Raw genomic sequence first — 18,953 nt, forward strand, 5'->3', positions numbered from 1 at the left:
TCCAACACCTCAAACAGCTCTGAGACGAGGGGGGAAGAAATCTGCTACCAACAAACAAACTGCTTGATAAAAAAAATATATATATAAATATATATATATATATTCCATGTCGTATCTGCATGAGACAGGAGCGTTTTGGTGCTTCCCAGGCAGCATTAACGCCGAAAAACAGAGACATTAGTAAATGTGTTACCAAGATAGGCAAAGTCATGTAAATATTGACACTTTGATAGTCATCACCAGGCTTATCCAGCAAACTTACCTGGTTAGAGCCATTTGACATCTGCTAGGTGATATTCCAGGTAGGAGAGTTAAAGAAATATTCCTCTTTTCCAGTGAAATTTCAGCATTTGCAAGATTCTTGCGTTTTATAGCTTGTGTCTTTTAGAACTACTGAGGATTTAAGCATGCTGGGTTTGTGCAGGATCATAAAAGCTAATTAGGTCCAATATTTAAAAATCTGAGTTTTTACACCTTTAAAAATGCTAAATGTGTCCAGATATTCTTTAAGTCCTCTAAAATTACACTTAGTTACATTTTGAATTTACATTCCTTTATTGGTTGTTCCACAGACTTTTAGATATTCTTTATAAAATGTGTTTTATTTTATTGAGAAATGCTTTGTGGAGAAGAACTAAGGCCTGGATATTCTCATTCTAAATTCTTGGAAGAATTCTGCTTTAGAGTAGCATGATTAAAAAGCTATGAGCAATTAAAATTGAAAAAGTTCCATTATGATCTCCAATATTGCAGGACTTTGTCTACCTACCTTCTTGTAATTCATGCCAGTCCTATGCTTAAACCACATGGGTTGTACAACAGGTTTCAGAAATGTAAATTACTGAAACGTGCGGTAACACCGTTTTTGCGTTCTCCGTGCGTTCTCTTTTGTGATTTTGTTACACACGTCATAAACACACCTGGACATGGAAAAATATATTTATAAATATGATGAAAATGCATGGACTCATAGGTTGGTGGCACTCAATACAAAGAGATAAACACTACAACCACTTATTACCCCACCACCACCGCTCCACCCTTTCACTGTACACTCCTCCACCCCCACCCACCACTGATAAGCTGGTTTGCCAGTATTGCCAGCGCCACTCAGAGCTCCATTTGCACAATCGCTCCACTGTTGCTGCACAGAGTGGACGACTGCACTTTGGACCTTTCAGGAGGGGAAAGCCTTTTATTGTGCTTCCCATAAGGGCATCCACTGTAGCTTATCAACGGGTTGCAAACTATACACACACACACGCACCTCAAAACACTGCATTAAGATATCCAAGGAGAGAAAACATAAACAGTAGCGGCTGTGTATCCTGTGCTGCTGTCATTAAGCCCCATACGACTAGTATGCCTTGCTGCTGATTTTTCCGGTGCTTTACAAGAGAGAGAGCCATAAAAAGGGCGGCTGAATTATCTGTGCAGCCGGAACCCGACCCACACGCCGGCTGACCTTTTTGCACAAAGCAAGATTAAACATAATAGTGGAGCTGAGTTAAGTGATTGCGATTTATGAGTCCATTTAAGTTGATTCAATATAGGATGACAAACGATTACCTCTGTGAAAATAAAGCTTAGATACAAAACAGCCCTGCTGCTGCTGCTGTACACAAACTCAGAGCTTTATCAAAGTTAACAATCAGCTCAGTGTCGGTCTGCTGCGGGTCTGGCTCAGTGGAGGGCTAAACAGAATTTTAAAAATGCATGACAAGAATGGAAGAAGAAGCTGCAATTTTAATACACACGGCTATCTGCATTTTTTTCCCCTCTCTCTTTTGTGAGACTCCAAGCCTATTAGCCTAAAAGAAATGAGTATTGAATAAATGTTACCCCTGAATCTGGTCAACTTGGCCAAATGGATTAAGTATATCAAATCCACTTTCATGAGTGCATTGAGGAAGTGTCAAAATGGACCACTTTCAATTTAGTTCCCAGATTTCTTCATCTTGCTGTAAGAACAAGATGCTTCCCTTGCAAAAACAGGTTGAATCACATTGTTATGCATGGCCAGGGCTTTAAATTAGCCCAACATCATCGGCATATTAGATTTGCCGTGTTGCCAGAAAAAGAGTTACATGACTTTCATTCACCCTGTTCAGGCTGTGAAGAAACATACGCAGCCTCCTTTGCACGTGCTCTCTGTTCACCCACATCCATTCGGATTTTATGACTCTGGTTAAAATGCAACCATTAAATATTCATGCAAGAGGGCTTTCACCCGTGAAGCAGCTTCCCCGCTCTTTTTCTGCGAGCTTTAGGGGAAAGTGAGGAACTTTTTTGATTTCAACTGACAGGAGCTAAATATTAAAACAGAAGCTTTGGGAGTTCAGCAAAGTGTTCGCTTCTCCCCTTCAATATCCTCCTTCTTGGATTTTCAGGGCTCATTGTCCTTATAATTTCACAATGTGGCGAGACTCATAGGATAAATTAACATGACAATTCAAACCGAGGAGATGAATAAAAATCCACTCTGAAGGGCTGAACAGCGACGCTATAAGAATAGAAAGTTGACGATCATTCCGAAGTGAGCGTCGTGCTGCATTCACTGTGAACTATATCTCTAAAATACATTGCGCGTTAATTTTTCATTCGTTGTCTTTGGTGTTTACTACACAAAACACTTTTCATTAAAAACAACAGTGGTGATGCAAATAATTCATGCTTTCTGCCTCCTTTTACATACCAGATAGGAAAGTAGAGTATTAATATAAAAGATATTATTGCAGGTACAGAATATTACAGGCACATCTCAATAAATCAAAATTTTATTTAAGTAATTTTTAATAAGGTTTGTGAAAAATATTTCTCAACACAAAAGTGATATTTTCCAAGTGTTGTTATTTAAGGCATTACAGTTATTTAAGGCATTTCCATGTTGATGGAAATAAACTTTCCATCAACATGCTGACATAAGAAACTAAACAAACAGCTTCTTTAGCAATGAGATTCTGTGATTTAGCCTCCTTTGTTTAGAAGTCTTGCCCACGGTTGTGTCGGTCAGACATGTCAACATTCACTATATCTATGAAACAATTTATAGAATATTTTTGCACCAATGTACTGCATAGCAAGTACTATAAAACTAACATTTGTAGCAATGAAGATAGTTGAGATGTTAAGCTCCATTTAAATTTGAAGCCAGCGTGTAGGTTAAAACTTTTAAACTATGATCAGGTCTTAGTTGGATCTGTTAATCCAATAGTTTTGGGGCAGGAGCAGAGAAGCCACTATGACTTTTTTGTAGATAAACATTCTCAGTTTAAAAATGTACTATATTACAATCTGCTACATAAAAGCAATAATGAAAATACATATTTCACTTTTCGTGTAATGAATCTGTATCTGTAATGTTTCACTCTTTGAATTGAGTTGTTGACAATAAATTACCTTTCCAATATACAATGATATTCTGATTTACTGAGATGAAGCAGTACGCTCTGCAGGTACAGACTGCATCATTGATGACAAAGATTTTGCTGCAGAGAACATTAGGCAAATCTCTCCGGCTGTATTTGGGTAGATGTAATTCACAAACAAATCAAGGGATGCAACATTCAGGGCTTCTCCAAACAGTCAATTTCCAAGACAAATAAAGCCCAGTCCCTGAGCTCAGGGAGGCACTTATGACAACAAGTTGCTATGAGTTCATTTAACTGCTGAACATCGTGAGGAAAGAGTAAAATGAAACCTTGATAATGTTCTTGTCGAGTTGCTGAGCAGCGGCAAAGTCCACTTATTCTGAAATAATCATTTTGGTGATTTGAGAGTAACGATTCATGCCACTCACAAATGAACGCAGGACTGAACTAATCATTAAGGATATTTATGAATAATATTGTGTCAGCGAAATGCTGCCACAAGCAAGTCTGCAAGCCATCACCATCTGAGTTCGGATGTTCGTGGCACGACAAGCAGACAGGAGCGATTAGTCTTTCATCAGTCTTCTGCTTCTGCACTGACAAGATGATTGAGTTGAATCGAGCTGCTTTTTCCCCTTTTCTCACTTTGAACGAAGCCACTTGACAAAAAAAAAAAAAAAAAAGAGTCAAACTTAGCAGCACTTCACATCCCAGTCATCGATTCTCCTGTAAAAAATAAGAAAACAAGAAGCGGAGGATGGCTTGTAAAACACAAATGGTTTCTTTCCACTTCAGGAAACTTTCATTTCATCAACGAAAACATTGCCAGCACTATACATTCTCCTCCCATTTAGAATTTACAGAAAACACCCCACCCCTCCAAAAAAAAACACTAGAAGAGCTGAGATCATGTACAACCGGCTTTTCAGAAGTACATCAAAGAGGGTTTTAAAAGAAGAAATCACCTCCCTGGCTCTTTCAAACAGCATTTAATCCAATGTAATGATTTACAATATGACAAGTCAGGCAAAATTTACTGTGACAGATTGAATGGGTCCCAACATAAATATAATTACAGCTCACATGATCCTCTCCACCTCCCTCTTCCTCAAGGAAGGGCACACAAAGATGAAGCAGGATATGCAGCCCGCAGTAATTTGCTTTTTCAATTTGTTCCTTGACATTAACTGGTGCCAAAAAAAATAAAAAAATAGTCATGCACAACCACAGAGTGTTGTTGCAGTAACCGTACATGAGGAAGAAAAGTTCAACAATCACAGGAAACATAACATGTCTCACATTTGTCTAAAAATGGGCTTTTGTGTATTATTTTACAGACGCAAAGTCTCCCCAAAGTTGCCCAACTTGCTGATTTTCATCCCATCTGAATGGAACAAAATATAATGTAATGCCTCTTAAAATACTTGAAGCACCAATTAGCCTGAAGTCTGATATATCACAATAAAGACACACAGAGAAGATCTGCAACAGACGATTACTGGTGAAAGACTACTGGCTGGAGTGTCTCTACTGAGACGCTTTAAGCTCCACTCAGTCACCAACAGGACGGTCTCTATTTTGTTTTTATTATTCTATTCTCCAAATTCTTTTCAGTTTTAAAAACTGAAAAAACTGGAAACACAGAGAAAAGTTCAACAATCACAGGAAACATAATTCTTAGCTAGAGAAAACACAATGTTAACCTATTACTTGTACAGTATATATTTACTAGTCACAAGTTAATAAGAGAAACAACAGATTATATTAAGCAGTAGGGCCTCTCTTGTATTCTGTAAAGTTTTCTGAAGTGCAGCCAGAAAGAACAAAATTATCCTCCGGACATCAGAAAGTTGTCCATGGCAAAAGTTGTCGTCCGACTCAACATGCAGGGTGTGAAGTTACCCAACCCTTCATAGCTTTAAGGCTAGTCATCTGCCAGATTGTAGTAGTTACTTGATGTTTTTCTCGCTCTGTCAGCAGAAAGTAGCCCTCAGAGAAAACTAAGTAAACACATTACCGCAAAGGGAAATGAGTTAATTGCCTCCTTTAAGTGGATATGCAACTTTCAGGGTAAAACCAGTTTAACCAACTTCTTTATACTGTGTGTTCAAATGTTCTGACCGTATAAACCTAACAATTTTGTTCTCAAATCCTCCTAAAAGACCAGGAGATGCTTATCTTTTACTTTTGTTTTTGATGTAGATGTCATAATGAACATTTTGTCAAAAGTGTTGAAAGTTTTTGTTAACTAGTATTTAAATATTGGAGGTAAAGTCTGTTTAAGCACACCGATTGTATGCCCGGCCTTCTAACAATTACAAAAAGACTTATGAATGTTATTGTGAAAAGATAAGAAAATCACTGATACTTTTTTAGATTAAGATTAGAAATAGTGCAAAGCTTCAGGTCAACATTACAAGCAACTAGGTGAATCATAGGGGTATTTCAAGCTTTGAAATGCACTTTTGCAAATAGTTAAATACCTATCAGTATTTGAAGATGATTCTCTGATTAATCTCCGGTATGTGGATGTTTTGAGTCCTACTTTTTGTCATCATTCAATCTTACTTTGAGCTGAGAAAGAAATAAAAAACAAAAATAGATTACTGGTTTGGGGAAGAGGGGGAACAAAAACAAAATAACTCAAATAAAAGGAAACCATACAGTGGATGGAATTTGAGATGCACTTTTCTTCTGGTACTGACATTGATGAACAAACTATCTGGCTGTGAGGTGAGGAAACAGAAACATTTTAGCTACAGGGAGAGCTGATGAGAATCAGGTGTGGCTATGGAATATCGGGTGGAAGCAGATCATGGAAACTGAAGGAAGATGATAAACTAATAAAACATAATGAACACAGTTGGAGATGAACCACAACAAAATATGATATATAACCAATGGAACAGAAGAAAGAGCTAAAACACTTCATATGTTACCCTGGGTGGTGAGCCACATCGTACATATCAAAAACCACCACTACTGAACAGAAAACACCTTCTTCACATACATAGTATAGAGAAAAAAATTACACAGGCTACTTATAAGCACCAAAGTTGTAGAACCCCTAAGTAAATGTAGAAAAAATAAAACTGAACCAGATAAGAAGAGTATTTAATAATCTTATGGCGATGTAAATATCAAATATGTCTTTAACTCTGTTTGCCCCATAAGTTATCAATAGCAAGGTGCGAAGAGGGAGTACAGTAACCACTTCTACCATCATTTATGGTAATATAAAACACATATTAAACCAGGAACATACAGCGCACATGTATGGTGACACGAAGGATGCTGTACCCTCGGGTGAGCCATCTCTCTCCCTCCCTCCCTTCCCATGCCAACACCACAGCGTCTGTGACTCAAACATGCCCTCCTTTTAGAGCAGATGGTCAAAAATAGCGTCTACCGTCAACAATTTCTAAGCCGTGGGACCCGTCGGGCCGCGCGCACACACACCGTTTGCTTGCGATACATGCGTGTCATCCAACGCTAATCTGGTCAGATGCAGCATTTCTCTGTTTGATGCAGACAAAGTGAGAACACCCTGTTGTTAGAAACAAGCTTATGCAATCTGCAACTATAAATACTGTAGTTGTGTGAAGCCAGTCTGCATATGCGCCTCACTGTCTGTTTACACCAGGCAGCGCCGGCCAATTAATTAGCATTCATCATCAGAAGAAGTTGCAGTTATTATATCTGTGATTACCATGATTGTGGAAAATAGAGTCTTTTGTCTCCTCAGCAGGGATTCTGTTTACTTTCTGAAGCTGCTGAAGAGGACAGAACGACCCACCAAAAATAAAAAAAATAAATCTTAAAAATAGGGACACATGGAAACAGACGCAACATGTTTACAGAAGAGTTATTTAACGTCAACCTTGTGACAATGGCATGCATGGCTATAGGTCAGGTTTTTGGAAGCAACAGTATAAGTTGTATGAAGATGTAAATGTGCACAGAGTGATGCCTCACAAAATGAATTCATTTCATGTAGTAGAACTGATAGGGTGAACAGGTTTTCAAAGGATTTGGTTCGTTTGACATGAAGTGAACGCAAACCATATCAGCTGAAAATGTAACAAATGTTGCAATTTTGGTACCCAATTGAATTCAGTCTGTCGGACTTTCAGGTATGAAACACCCTTAATAAATCCTCTGAGTAGTTGAAGCAGTAATGCCAGTTTTTGCACTTGAAGATAAGAGTTACCTTAATTTTTCACATCCTAAATTGATGCAGGCACGAGATAGCACTTCACAAGACAGGCTCCGCTTTCACAGCATATATGAAGGAGTTTTAGTATCAAAAGATCTCACTACACACCACTATAGAAAAAGGCTCAGCTTCCCATCACTCCTTTACATTAGATTATAACAAGAAAATCTGAGATAGCAAAAATAGACATGTAAATCAATTCAGATAAAAAAAACAAGTCAATAGAGGAAACATGAACATGTGAGGCAAGATTAGTGCTAGTAGCTTAATTTGTATGTTTTAAAGAGGGGAAAAAGCAAAACAGAAGATGAATAATTGCACAAATATTTAAGAGTGATGCATTCAGTGATTTTCAGTGCTGACAGATTGTCTTTCTTTCAGTGCCCACAGCTGCCATGTTCATGTACCGGCCTCAGCTTGCGGTGCATGCCCTGCACCTGGCTAACCAACCACACACAGACACTGTGTTAGCATGAGGGTATGGTGTAAGCTGATACGCAGATTGTGGGTGGAGTGTCACTGCTGTCTACACATTATCATCTGTAAAAGGTTTTTTTTTCTCCCCCTTTCCTTCATGTGGCAGGGAAAGCGGTGCAATATGGTCACGGAGGAGAGTAAATCTGGTCAAACACTTAATCCTACTAAACAATTCAAGAATGGACCAGCAACAAACTAAATTTGGCATTTAGTTTGTAGGTTAAGACTAAACAGTACTGTGCAGAAAAGCATATAAATGTAACCTTTAGTATTTTACTATAATTTCATTCATCAGAACATTTTTAATTTAAATACTCTGAAGTTGAAGTTGTTTAAAATACTCACAGTCCTAAGCAACTTTTCATTAGTAATCCACGACTTCCTGTTTCCATCAGGGTGCAAATATGATGCGACACAAAAGATAATTTCTTTTAGGGATTCATAAGTCAGGATAAGCTAACTAAAAACTAACTGCTTCCCAAATGTACCCAAACCTATAGACTGATAATTAAAACGTTCAACCTGCTGATCTGCTTCCCTGTCTCTAATGAAGTAATGCATTCCCACAACATAATGCTGCCACCACAATGTTACATTGTGGGTAATGATGTGTTCAGGCTCATGTGCAGGGTTGGTTTTCCCACACATAACGTTTCACATACAGGGCAGAAAGTTCAAATTTGGCATCATGTGACCAGAACAGCTGCTTCCTACATGAGGCAAACTTTAAAACGATTTAATGTCTTTTTCTCAATAATTACTTTTTTTCTGTTACTCTTCCATAAAAGTAGGCAACCTTTTACGGAAGAGTAAGCAAGAACTTATTTGAAGGCCTTTAACACTTTTTTTAATCAAAACTGGGCAACTCCTGAAAAAATAAAATGCTAAAAACTGTTGGTTATGTGTCTGTAATGTCAGAGTGTATCTATTAAACTCAATGATTTGAGCTGTAATTTTATGGTAGCTTAACATAAAAACAACCATCATAAATGATAGAGGAAGAAGACTTATGCCCGTAGCTGAAAACGGTTCTACTTGTTATGCTTCAAAATCTCCCTTGATCCCGTGTGGCCGATCAATAACACTGATACAATCTCACTCAGACAAGCTTGTCAGGATAAAGGCTCAGCCAGTTTACACTCCAGTCATCTAGAATACGAGTGTTTGCATTAATGTAGCACATCTGACAGATATCCAGTGTCTAGTTGAAGAATGAGCTCGATTTCCATTCATGCTTGATGTTTGACACATTATGACCACAATGATTACACCAAAGCTCTCAACTTTCAACTTGTTGTATCTTAGTTAGGGTCAGTCTGAGTCTATTTCTGGCTGCTTATTTTTAAGCAGCCAGTCTAATTTAAACAGCACGGATTCAAAAATTGAAAGATTTCCAAAGCCTTTTGCAATGAGTAGGCAAAGGAAGCAAAATAATTATTATTGCTTTTATGACTTTTTGAACAAAGCACCCTGTTATGCTTTTTAGCTCCATTCTACCACAGGATAGAGAAGCATATGAAAAGGCCATCCAGGAAGCTGGTGGAGAATGGTGGAAAAATTGCACCATAATTTCATAGTTGTATATCAGATGAACCATAATTTAGAAATGTCCCTCTTCTAACTCAGCTCATTTGATGGAGTCAGTTACATCCTGATCATATCTTTGAGTTCTGCAGATTTCTGCAGGTTTCCAAAAGTACTCCTTTTGGAAATCTCTCATCTGTTCTTCAGGTGAAACAGATGCAACAAGGTATCTGAAAATTGGGAATTTGAAAATGGACTTTCAAATTCTAACACTCAGAGGAAGTTAATACAGTAAGTGGAACATTGAATGTCCAGTCTAACATATCAACATTATGAACACCGAAGCAAAAATTCTGCTATTGATGTTAACTGTGTAAGTACAGCTAATCACTAAAATGACACATAAGAGATTGATTTAAAATGCCATGAAGATTTTGTGTATAATTTAATAAAAATAGTACTTACAAAAACTCCTGCCTTGCACACAGTATGTAATGACAAAACTGCTAATATGAACGGAAGACTTGACACAATATTAAAGGTAATTACGGCGACAGAGAAATCAGAATTGGCTACAGTCAGCACTGGATGTTTAAATCTTAGCAATTAGATACAATATCATCTCTCATGCATCAACAGATGCTTGGCAAATAGAGCTAGCTACTGGTATTTTTATCAATCTGAGCTTTACATCTCGACTGCAAACTTCGAAGGACCTGACAGTTTACATTTGGAAATGGAGAGTCGAGGGTGATTGGGGGAAGGGTCCTTGGGAAAAAGATTACCCTCAGACCTTTTCTTTGAGAGCACCAAAGAATGGGTGAAAGAGGCTCCCTGTGTGTTAGTAAATCCCAGTTAATTTTCTATGTCAGAAAACAATGAGATATGGACTCCCACAGGCTCTGTTGAATGTAACTCTACATTTATTCAGAATCACCATCATTACTCAGAAGTGTAGATCCTTCTCCACTAAAAAGTCAACGAAAACCTCCAGAAGACCCGCAACAATCCATGAATTATCGGTTAAAGCCTTTTTGTTGGACCCATTTTCTAATGGCAGGATTAAATTGCTAAAGATGTAAAATTCTGAGATTAGCAGCTGGTTTCGCAGTCTGTGCTGCAATTTCAGGGATGAATATGCAACACTATCACATCCTGCCAAATCTGACAACCCTTCACGGTTGGACCTTGTTTAATTTATAAAAGATGGGACTGCGGAGATGCCGGATGTTATTTATGATTCAGAGCCTTTCATTTGCACTTAACAGTGCAGCGATGCTCTTGTGTCATCATCTGTGTATGTTTTTCACAGCATGTCACATTCAACATGCATGAGCCCACGACTGCTGGGGGGCCTTGAAAGCTCCAATTAAATCCACTGTGGATTATGGCTCAAAGATTGGATCCACTTCTCTAGTTCCCCTCCCCCGACAATGTTGCACTCTAAATCTAACTCCAATTTAAATCCTAAAATGCTGCTAACAAGAAGAAAAAAAAAACATGTAAACAGAACATAAGCCATCTTTAACTGCATTTAAATATAGATATAAAGTTGATAAAACTAAGCTTTCTCTCACCCGCTTTCAAAAGAAAACACTGCATCACAGCTTCAGCTTGTTTTGGGCAATCATGTGTCTAAGTCCTGAAAAAGCCAAACCGCTAACAAATAAAACCACAAAAAGCAACAGCCTCCCATTTGTTGACAACACATAGGCTTAACAGACTGTGAATTAATATTTGCTTTCAAACTGTCTAACTCGAAGAGACCAATGTGTGTATACAGATAATTAAAACCTCCTTAGAGGCTAATAGAAATGTTTTTTAAGGTTCAAACTTGGGAATAAATTTTTTCCAGGCATATAAATGATATAAATGTATTCCTTGTGATGCAACATTTAGAAGAGCTAGCAGTCTCTCAAAAGTCTACATTTGACCTTTATCAAAGTTCTCTAGCCAGGTTAAAAGCAGAACTGAAAATATTTGTTCTGGTCATTAATTGATAATATTGCAGTTATTATATGAGATAACTGCATAACCTTCTGGAGAAGGTTGTGCTTTATAATTATCTTCGTTTCTAACATAATAATTTATATGAATATACTGATAATGTTCTAAAAAATCTTAGGTTTTATTATTTAAAAAAAAAAGTCTTTGCCCAAGTGTGAGCATATTTAAACTAATGTAACTCGTTTTGGATAGAATTCAAAATGACATCCTGCCAAATTGTTTCTTAAAAACACTCCAACTGTATCAGACGGCAGTGAAACCCAGACATAAATTCATCCTCATCTTCATCTTTCTAGCAGAAGCCTGAAGTTGTTGTACCAACACTGACTGGTATTTAGAATTATTAATAATTCCTTCCACCTGAGGCTCCACTTCCAGGAAAAACAGCATCGAACATGATTATGTTTACAAAATATAGGGTGTACATATTCATACAACAAAATTACTTTAGGTTTTGTATAGTCTTTGCCCCTAAAATATTTTAGTTTTGCATTTTATGTTTGTACAGGTTATGCTTCAAATAACGATCTAGAATGATTGAGCTTTTTGATTATTTTTTATTTTTACATCAAAACGCACTTTCATCTCCACTGCATTCATAGCACATAATATCCAGTCCAAAGAATCTTAACCAAAATTAAATGTATGTTATTTACAAACAAATGAAACCAGAAATAGTCTATTTACAGCTATTCATCAGAAGATGTGTGTTATTGAAAACCTGCCCTCCAGCGCGGCTGCAGCTGTAAGAAGACGCAGGTCCATTGTTGGGACTAACAAGGGCCGCAGAGGTCACTTGCATTTTCACAAGGGTTTTGCCGGAGGGGATGTGGATGCGAGAAGTAACATCGTTCTGTTTGGTATAGATCTACGCTAAAGCTTTTTCTATAAATTCCCAGTCTATTATAAAGGAGGTAGATTAGATTAAGTGAGATTATGTTGAGAGGGGCTTCCTAAAAAGAGCAAAGAAAGAACACATTGGTACTTAGCACGCAAGTCAACAGGGGGATTAGGTCAAAAGTACGAACAGAAATCCGGCACTGATTTCTGGTCATTTAACCACAGGCTAGGCATGTGAGTGGTCAAAAACATTTAGCAGAAGCAGTTTTTAGCAACAAGTATCTTCCTGAACATACAATTCCAGATTTTGGCAATGACGACGAAAATCAGATTTTCCTGTCAATCCCCTCCTTTCCTCTGTTTTTGTGCGAGTACAGTTTGTGCAACAACAACTCCGATCACCAATGCAACCAAAAATATGCACCAAGTGGTTGCACACTCTAACATGATTAAATGATGTGTGGTCTGGCGTCACTCCCGGCACCTCTCCCATCCCCTCGCTCAGCTCTGTATCTCCATCCCGCACAAAAGCAAGGGAGGCACATAGATTCCCTTTCCTTGAGCTGTGTTTTGAAAATAGACGCTTCATATTACCAGTCAACACTGAGGTTGACAGGTACAGTCTGACCGTTCTCTTCCACCAATCCGTTACCCATTTTATTTTATTTTTTTATCTTCATAACAGATATCTGCTCATCCTACATTCCTGCAGCCACATGTCATGGAGGTGGAGCGTCACAAATCATCACTAGCACACACATGAGGAATTCAGAGTTGGCATGTAGAGGAGGAATACAGGGTGTAATGATGAACAGCCAATTCTGAAAGCTGGAAGGAAAATTTAGACTCGGTACAGAAATAGTGCTATGATACCACATTCCAAGATAATTGTCTCTTGATTTCGAACTATAGCTGGTAATATTTTAAATGATGAAATGAAAACAAAGAAATGGCTCATTTGCAGCTCTAATAAACTCACATTTATCTTCATGTAAAACAATGGTCACTCAGACGACCTTTCTCAGTTAAACCTGAAAGTTAAGGTCGACTTGTGGTAAAGTGTAACCCATTCATAAGGGGTCGCAAGCTGGAACTCGCTACATGACTCTTACACAATGGAGAGTCACACAAGTCTCTCTGCAAAAGAGCAACCCTGACAAAAACAGTCACAGAGACCGTCAATCATCGGCACTTTGGTTCAGTAACGGCAACAAAAATGATTTTTACACAAACATGATTGTCACTGATAGTGAGTAGAAACGTGCATTATGAGGCATTTTAAACAAAGACATTTAAAAGTTGGTTTAATATTGTTTTGAATGCATTTCAGGTTTTCAAAAGAGCATAAAATCTAAAACCATATTAAACTCATGTTCAGTAACATCTAAATGCAGCCTGACGCAAGAGAAAACCTCAAAGTTTAAGCGCCGGGATGACACAGTGAAACTCTTTCCAGTGCCCTTGCCCTTCGCTCTTTGAGAGGGTGATTCATTCCAAGAATTTATTCCGTTAAGTAAAGACAACACAGTGCAGAACCTTGAGCGAAACCTACACAAACCTCCCACAACCTCTGACCGCCAAGGATGAGCAGTCAGGTCACCTCTGTTCCTGCTACAAAGAGCCTTTGGAGAATTCTCCTCGTTCAGAGCAGGTATTCCTGAGTCGGATCAATAACACCATAATATCATGCCGCAAACTCACGCCCGTGTTTACCGGCTACTTATTCAAACACTGTTTTCTAGAAGGAATCTTCTGCTGCAAACCTTTGGGACAAGTTCTAATTTTTGCTATAAGAGACTGAAAGAGATAGAAATTATCCATACACTGTTTCTATAAGATCTTCACTCTAAAGGAGCATCAGATAGATAATATACCAAGTTTCTGGTTTGCACACAGTAGAGCTCTGGGTTTCCTTGCAGGCTGGCCAGCAGTGCTTGTGGAGGTAATGAGGCCTCTTGTGTGTCCTCTCTGATCTGAGAGCTGAATAATTTCCCATGTGGTGCAGCCATTTCCAGCTTCCGCCTTTACTCTCACCCAGCAGGTGGGGCAGAGAGCAGAGAAACCTCCATCCTGCCCAGCCAACGTGTTGCTATTGTCAATCAACATTCTCTATCCCATCCAGATGGACGGATAATACTTTTTTTCTCCCCTTTTGGTTTCTACAATACGTAAAATTTAAACCCAAATTCAAACTTTAATCTTTTTTATTATTATTTTCTTTGAAATGTAACCAGTTCTAATCTGTACCTATTGTGTTTTTCTTTTCACAGTTTTGTTCGTCTCTGCTTATGTGCTGATGCTTTTCACTGGGCAGTGGGAAACTGGGAGTTAATAAATGGTGTACTTCAGCAGCCCCAGACACACGTGCTGGGTTGCAGATCTCCGTTTCAATGTGTCTTTTGTTTGATGGCTGGTGTTTCAACATCCTCGACTTGAATAGAAGAAGGTCAGCCTGGTGGGGTCTGCCCTGTGGTTATTCAGGAGCGCAACCTAGGGGCCCCATGGAGGTGGGAGTGACTGGGTAAGAGGCGTTGGGAAAGGGGAAGGAAAAAAATAAAAACTTCCCCTCTGTCAAGTTTTATGAAACCAGCTGGAAGTTTTAAGTTTCCTCAATCAGCGTTTTATCTCTTCATTGCTGTCAAGTGTCTCCAGGTGCACGAGCAACTTCACATCTCAAATAAATAGGGCAATCATTGCCTGACCAAAATCTAAATAACTAACATATTTTATATTCCTGCAGATGTTCATGACTTTTTAAAATCTGTGCAGAACAAACTGGTAACACTGCAGAATCAGAAAGTACACAAGACTGCCGTTGGCTGTAACTGCCACACACATCAAGGGGAAATTCTGCTAATATTGGAACTTGATTTTATACAAAACCTAAAAAGAACAAACCTCACACTTTCTAAAAAACTGGTAATAGCTTCAATTTCAAAAGTTTTTTTTTTTTTTTATAGTAAACTAATGCTAGTTATCAGTTAAAAACAGTCACTTCTTTTTCACTGTTGGTTTTATAGCCTTGGCAAAGGCTTCATTATTTTAAAAAAACAGGTAAATTTATTAACTTTACTGCTCATGCATACAGTAATTTCCAAACAAACTGTTTCACTAATTCAATGCAAAAACTAAATCAATTCACCACACAACTTTCACCCAATGAAAATCCCACATTTTTAGTTTAAAAAAAAGAAATGCTATATTATGGCCTGCACAATCATGGGGTTGACAGCTGTCAAGCACAACACCACCGGCACACTTGGCTAGTTGTTCGGAGAGTGCTGTATCCAAGCATGCGAATGGAAAATTGAGTGGAAGGAAAAAAGTTAGGAAAAAAAAGGCCCACAAACAACAGGGATAACCACAGCCACATGAATCAAAGAAAAGCAAAGATTCCACAAGGAGGAAAAGTCATAAAAGGTCAATGCTAAAGCAGCTGGCTGTTCACATAGTTCAAGCTGCAAAGTTTTGAAGTTTCCACAATTGATAACGATTTGTTGAGACATTCAATCCAGTCCTGTCACTATGACTGGTGTCTTGTCAAGTTGAAAGTGAGTGCTAGACAGAAAATAAAGCCCTAAGAAAAGTACTGCATGCTTTCCAATAGACTGGCATTTCCATATTAGTCATAGTTGATTAAATAGTGTATTTTAATGTTTTTATTATCCAATACTCTTTCCTTCCACTTAACTTTCTATCATAATGCTTAGAGAACTTTATCAACAACCAATATTTTCACCAATGACTTTTTGTGGCTTACCTTCCTTTTGGAAGATATAAATGCAAAACTATCAGCAGTCTTCTTTATGATTGTTTTGGTCATAACATGAATACAATAGAATATTGTTCTTGTCTTTATTTGTCTGATTTAATAGTTACACTTTCTGAAAAACTGAATTTAGGGTTTTCAACCATTTTTAACCAGCATTTAAATATCAAACATAATAAAAAACAACAGGAATAACTCTTTAGAAGATCTTAATAAAAGAAGAAAAGAAAAAAAAAAAAACTAAAACTAGCTGCTCCCAAAAGTGGGACTTTTTAGAAGGTGTGGGCTGCACAACAAAAACACACGGTCCCTCCCGCTCTGCGACTGACAATAGTTAGGAAGTGGAACAGGGAGAACTGTCTATTTTTTGGCTTCCTGTACGGTGGATATAAAAAGTCTACACACCTCTGGGTAAAACAAACATAAATGTAAGAAAAAGTTGCAGCACCCTTGTATCATAAGTTTGCACAGATGCAAACCAACACTTTGTTGAACTTTTTTTTCAAATTTCAGCATTTATTCTTCTTTGGTGAGAGTCTATGATCCTCTCGCTTCTTGAGAGGATCATCAAGAAACTATGACTTTTTTAGTCATAGTTATTTAGACAGCTCATTGTTGCAGCCACATTTTCTGTAACTTTGAAGCATGCTTGGGATCACTCTGACACCAAAACATAAAATCTGGAACCTTCCTAGCAGACACTTGTCGGTTTTGGGTCACAACTTGATGGTATGTACAACGGATTACATGCACCTTGACAAAAAAACAAACAAACAGAAAAACATTGTTGCATCTGATGAATGGTAACTAGCTGGATTATTTAATTCAGGCCTGGCTGTTGTCTTTAGAAAAAGAAGAAAAAAACATCAGTCTTTCAACCATAATCCATAAACTCAAGAGTACATAAGATTATTTTCACCTGCATAACTCAACCAAAAACTTGTTCATTGTTACTGTCAGGCTTCTGTCAGCCTCTTTGATCAGTTTTCATTTTGTCCATTTGACAATAATATAACAAGTTAAGTTTAACTAATGTCACTGTTGTTTCAAATTTTCATCTTTAAACCAATCTCCTGACTGATACATTTTTAATATATTCTTGGATTAAATGTCAACAAATTCCTTGTAGAAAAGCTGGACTTTATTCAAGTTAATTGCACCATTTTGTTGATATAATGGTTCTGATGAAGACTGAATCGTGGAATTAAATCAAGTATTAGTTTATTTACCACATCGTCCCCACAAATATGTGTTAATCCGTTGACTAATAAAGTCATAATTCACACTGAAAGTTTTGAAAAGACTTATCTTGCTCTCGTTATTAGTCGAAAATGAAATTGAACAGATGCCTAGACTACCTCAGTGTACAAGAGACGGCTCCCCCACTCAATTCCAATTTGCATCCAAATTCACAATTTATACAAAAAAATAATTATTTTTGTTCATTGAACTCGTAAAAAGCTAAATTCCTATTATGATCCAGCAGCACAGACAGCCGCAGCCGCTTTGTATGTACCAGATCACACGTGTTTCTGTTATCAAAGTTCAGACGCGCTCATTTAAACATGACATCCACTGAGTGATCTGCACTGCAGTGACCGTGTCCACTGTTACTCTGCGGCTCACATCCCCGCAGCCATGTGCTTTGTGCACGCCGGGCGCTCAAAGAAAACAAAATAAAATAAATGAATAAAAACAAAAAATTCCTGAAACATACAAAGTCCGGTTCCTCAAGCGTGCATAGAGACAGCAAAACGCGTGCACGCTGCAACAACGTATAACCTCTGGAGCGGTTCCTGAGATCAACGCGGGCATCTGTTCCTTGTACCAGGCTGCCGCTCAGCCGCAGGCAGCCTGGTAGTAAATAGTGATCACGGCTATTAAGAAAGCACGCAGCGGTTCATTCTAACAGAGTCTCTCCTCAGAGCCAGTTCAAGCGGTCACTCTATTGTTGGAGAAACAATCTGAGCCAAAGTGGAAACACACACACGCGTTAAGAGCAAAATATCACCCTCCCACCGCCGAGCATTAAGTTTGCAGCCACTCACCGGGGTGCGATCTGGGGCAGAAAGTCCTCGGTAATAATTCTCGTCTCTTATCTGTTTCAGATATCTTCCCTTCCTCACACACACGCACGCACTCTCTCTCTCTCTCTCTCTCTCTCTCTCTCTCTCTCTCTCTCTCTCATACACACACGGCCGCTGAGAATGGGACTGAGTAACTGAATAGACTCAGAGAGAGAGCAGTAAGTTGAAGTGTCAAATTACATCGGCTATTCTATTACCAAAGGGACCCGGAGCTCGGTGGCTGCTGACAAAACGTGTGGCGGATTTCTGGTTTTACCCTCGGATGCCCGTCAGGGGGAAAGGGAGGGACCCGGAACGGAGCGGACTGCCGCGCACCTGGTTCCTGGATCAGATGGATTTTGCATCATGGACATATTTGACTAAACAGACAAATAATCACTGATTCTTTTGAATCTACAGAATAATAATTTTTAAAAATCCTTTACTGTGCCACAGTGGAGAAACAGGTGTAGCTCTAGGTAAATGGAAGCCTGCATTAAAATACAGATTCATAAAAAAATATACAAAAACAACAGCAACAACAAAAAAGATCCTATACAGCAGGGGTGTCAAACTCCAGTCCTCAAGGGCCGCTGTCCTGCAGTTTTTCAATGTGCCACAGGTACAAAACACAGGAAAGAAATGGCTTAATTACCTCCTCCTTGTGTAGATCAGTTCTCCAG

General features: G+C 38.4%; 1 protein-coding gene across 1 annotated transcript in view; it reads right to left on the reverse strand.

Annotated features, from left to right (window-relative positions):
• Positions 1 to 18,470, reverse strand: part of LOC129367939 (zinc finger MIZ domain-containing protein 1-like) — a 113,430-nt gene extending 94,960 nt beyond the window's left edge. Inside the window, exon 1 of the mRNA XM_055042645.1 lies at positions 18,253 to 18,470. The gene's annotated coding sequence lies outside the window, so the exon portion shown is untranslated. The remainder of the gene's footprint in view (positions 1 to 18,252) is intronic.
• Between the last annotated feature and the right edge of the window lie 483 nt (positions 18,471 to 18,953).

The sequence above is a fragment of the Poeciliopsis prolifica genome, unplaced genomic scaffold (assembly GCF_027474105.1).
Source record: "Poeciliopsis prolifica strain line A6 unplaced genomic scaffold, Auburn_PproV2 SCAFFOLD018, whole genome shotgun sequence".
NCBI classification, from domain to species: domain Eukaryota; kingdom Metazoa; phylum Chordata; class Actinopteri; order Cyprinodontiformes; family Poeciliidae; genus Poeciliopsis; species Poeciliopsis prolifica.